The sequence below is a fragment of the Corvus brachyrhynchos genome, unplaced genomic scaffold (genome assembly GCF_000691975.1).
Source record: "Corvus brachyrhynchos isolate BGI_N302 unplaced genomic scaffold, ASM69197v1 scaffold14, whole genome shotgun sequence".
Lineage (NCBI taxonomy): Eukaryota > Metazoa > Chordata > Aves > Passeriformes > Corvidae > Corvus > Corvus brachyrhynchos.
Window position 1 is genome coordinate 6,148,912 of NW_008239110.1, and position 4,440 is coordinate 6,153,351.

The window sequence follows — 4,440 nt, forward strand, 5'->3', positions numbered from 1 at the left end:
TTTGAGGATTTTGAGCACTTAGTCTCTCTGTTTTCTCTTACCCGATTGTTCTTTTTCTTACGTCCCCAAGGAAGCAGTCATAGCACCAAGCCTCACAGAGTTCAAGAAGCGTTTGGACAATGCTTTCAGGCACATCGTGTGACTTTATAGAGTGTCTGTGCAGGGCCAGGAGTTGGACTCGATGGGTCCCTTGCAACTAGGAATATTCTATTACTTTTTCTGTAGTAGATCTTACCCACCGTGATAGATGGAGCAAGTCCAGAGGAGGCCACAAAGCTAAGAGGACTCTGGAGCACCTCCCCTACAAAGGCAGGCTGAGAAAGTTGGGGATGTTCAGTCTGGAGAAGAAAAGGTTGTGTGGAGACCTCATGGCAACCTTCCAGTATCTGAAGGGGCCTACTAGGAAGCCGGAAAGGCACTCTGCGTCAGGAGCTGTAATGACAGGACAAGGAGGAATACAAACGGAAAGATGGGAAATTTAGGTAAGGTATTAGGAAGTTCCTTATTGTAAGAAGTTCTATTGTAAGGGTAGTGAGGCACTAGAATAGGTTGCTCAGGGATGCCCCAGCCTGGCAGTGTTCAAAGCCAGGTTGGATAAGGTCTTGAGCAACCTGGTCCACTGGGAGGTGTCCTTGCCCATGGCAGGGCAGATTGTGACTATATCATATTTAAGATCCCTTCCAGCCCTTCATAGTCTATAATTCTGTGATTTTATACTATGTTCACAGGAGGATGAACCTGTTGCCACCAGTGACATCTCTCACATACCAAAGCATCATGCTGCAAACATTCTGGTTTTTATCAGCTCAGTAGGCGCAAGTTCGCAGTGAACGCCACCTCTGCATTTCAAAGAACATCTCCCGCAATTCTGTCGCTCTGCAAGTCCCCATCTCGATGTCCTACAACTGTAGGAGTGCCGGGGAAGAACAACGCTCGTGGCGGGGAACATCATAGCTCCAAGGAAAATATGTATCCTATTGTGCTACACACTAGCAGTTGGCAAAGCTGGGTTGTTCCGTGGCAAGATGTACAACTGCAGCAAACGTCTCACAGCGGGAGTTCTGGCGCTTTTGGAGGAGAGCTGATACGGTGTGGTTTCAGCGAGTGCTCACGCTGCAGTTTCAGTAGTGCCACGCTCTGGCCATGTTGCTTTGTCGCCACCAGATGTCATGCAGTGGCCACGGCTGCTGAAGGAGTCTTCGGGAATTCGGGAACTAACTGCAGTTGTTACGGACATTTGGTGGGGTTTACCTAAAGACAGGCATTTAATAAGTTTGTATGTTGCCGATCCAACGGTATGCAGAACTCTAGTATTTTTTCAGTCATCTGAAGGATTAGAAAGGTCTGAAAGGCTCATTAAATTTTTTTTTCCAGTTTAAATAAGATTGTTACGATGACCTCTTTTTGATAAAACATAATATTCCAAACATGAGCCGTAAACAATCTTGCTAGTGCTCTATAAGCAAAAAGTTAAGCTGTGGCACTTTTGTGATTTGGGACATACACAAGGTAGCTTTCCTTGCCTTGTCTCCAAAGGTTTTTGTGACACATTAATTTAAAAAGCAGGTAAACGGCTGTAAACCTGAAGAAACCAAATTAGTATTTGGTATGGCCAAAGGATAGGGAACGAAGGCAGAGAGCACATGTGGTATTGCAAAGGCTTTATGCTCTGAAGGAACTAGTTCCCTTACACTCCTGAATATGGGCAACTACACTCACCTTGCGTGTGTTGGGTATGATGGTGGCAGGGAAGAGGTTCCTCCAGAAGTATTGTGTGTGCACTCACAAGTTTTAACTAGTGTGCATGGTGTGGAAATGACTGTTTTGCAGACCTGAAATGGCAGGAGACCTGCACAGAACTGATCCCAAAATTACAGAGACATCAAACCTGGAAGCACTGCACATTACTAAAGGCTTCTCTGTTTCTGCAAGGAATCCCCTTAATGCTGTTACAGATCTGCTGAAACCAGTCTCAGGAGGATGCACTGACCAGAGGAGCTGCTGTGAGATGCCAGCACCACTGGAAAAACAAACAAACAAACAGAAAACCCTGACTGAACAGACAAAAAAATAACAAGATGTTTACAAATATTTTTCCTGGTTACAAGATTTGCCAACTTTCAGAAAGCTTTGCACATATGGATATTCCTACAGGAAATCAAGGAGAACCACAGGTTTAGTCTTTGCCCTTTCCTCCTATGAGCTCCTCAGATTTCTCCTATAGAAAAGGGTGGTTTTGGTAGGGTTTGTAGGCTGAAGGGTTTGATCGATCATTGTAGCAGCATCACTAAAGGTAACGCCAGGTGATTTTTTTCTCACAGGCAGGCAGGAGTCTGCAGGTTATTATCAATGATACTGTTAGGATGTGACTCCTTGATGCTGCCTGTGCTCACCTCCTGAGGTCCTACTTAACCCCCACTGCTACAGTTCTTGAAGCACGATATTGGCCAGCTAGACTGTGTAATCAGCATTCTGTTGATTACTGATGGCAACTACCAAACAGATTAAACATTTACTTTTGCATTTTTGTCTCGTGTATAGTATAAGGAACAGAAGCACCTGACTCAGGCGTATGGATTCCACTTCATAGGCTGAAAACTGAGCTCCATCAAGCACCCAAGTCTTTTGCTGGATCTAGATACAAAAAGCCAGGTAGAGAATAAAACAGTTAAGTTATAAGGTGAGATAACTTGCTATTTAAATGATCTTCCTGTTTAAACGCCCTACTGGTGTAGTTACCAGACACAGATACAGCAAAATACATTGTCCATGTGCGATTTTAAAGACAATAGTTCTATAGGTGAATGAGGCTCTGTTACTGAGACAAAATTGGTTGTAGATAAACACATGAGATATAATTGACTACTGAACAAATAAACTAAACCTGAAGTGAACGCCAGCTTTGCTGTTATTATGACTACAAATGAAGAATCTGAATCTAATCATTAGAAATAATTGCTAAGATGTAATGTCTAAATAAATACAATTAAAAGGGAATTAACTTCTTTGACATATTGTTTTCCACATTGCTATCTAATGCTTTAAGTTGCACCATCACTTGGCACAATGGGCCTGTGTAAATTGGAAGAAGAGCTCAACAAACATATTTCCAATTCCAAAGATCCTCAAGCAGTATTCCCTCATTTTAAACGTCATCATCAGACACTACACAGTGAGTCATTGCCTAATGGCAACTGAATCAAAATACCTGTTATTGAGTACATATGGAATGTGAAGATGCTTGTAACAAACAAGATTATAATTAAAGATGCATTAATTCTAATAAAAATAAGAGAAATTGAACAGATGGTTTACATATTTGTGGGCAGTTATGTTTTTGTGTAATGGTAGTGCAGATGAAGATTTGTAAGCAGAATCAGTGTATAATTTACTTTGGAAGGGACCTCTGGAGTTCTTTCCTGACATCTAGGCCAACACCCTTTCTCCAAGCAGGAGTAACTACAAAGTTAGAACATACTGGTAAAGGCAAACCATGCTAGCATTTGATTGCTGAAAAGTTACCTGAAATAAAACATGAAATATTATTTCCTTCTGTATTTTGCTAGAACTGGAATAACTGATATTCATTATTTTGATCACATGGAATGAATTTAATGGTGCTTTCATAGAATTGGTATTTTGTGTCACCTACACATACCACAAAGTAAGGATACTTTGTATGTATATAATGTATATACTTATGTAAGTTATACATACGTGTATGTATAGCAAATAGCCTTGACAGGTGGACAAAAGATTCCAGTTATTCAGTCCTGGCTCCTCTCTCTGTAAAGCAACTCCATTAAATCATTGGCAAAACACACAGATATGTGAAACTTAACCTGTTCTAGTGTTGTTTTATTAGCAACTGATCAGCAATCACCATTGGTTTTTTCCCTTCACTTCCCTAACAGTTTTCAGTGGAAAGCAAAACGTACTTTGATTTTCTACCTATTGTCTTTTGAGTGTGTAAACAAAACCACATTGTGAGAATCATTAATGTACACCTTTTAACATGCAACAGTAAGAGTCAAATGAAACTCATAAAGCTGCTATTTATATCTAGCTAAATAGTTCATTGTTGCCTACTCCCAGTGAATAGTTAATTTGATTAATTACATGAGAAGCTGATTCATTAATCTGAGAACTTCCTGGAAATATTATGATATGGCACTTAATGTTTTCCAGATACAGCTTATAAATTAAAGTTTGTGGGAGCAAAAAGAATCACTCTTCTCTGGATGTAGTTCTCCTTTCATGCTCTCCCCACCTACTAATATTTGTTTTCTGTAACAGGGAATATATTTGGAAATATTCTACACTGGTTTTAAACTCCTTCTTGTCTAAATAACAGGTGTGCTGACAACTGTCCTAGTTTTCACTCACAGTTGTTAACTCTTTTTTACTTTGCTGATTTCATAGAATCACAGAATGGTTTGC

At 40.5% G+C, this 4,440-nt stretch overlaps 1 long non-coding RNA gene across 1 annotated transcript; it reads left to right on the forward strand.

The window, feature by feature from the left end:
• The first annotated feature begins 388 nt into the window (after window positions 1–388).
• Window positions 389–4,065, forward strand: LOC108448029. Its single transcript, XR_001863812.1, has 2 exons — window positions 389–482; window positions 729–4,065. It is a non-coding gene; the product is annotated as an uncharacterized LOC108448029 (long non-coding RNA).
• The last annotated feature ends 375 nt before the right edge of the window (window positions 4,066–4,440 follow it).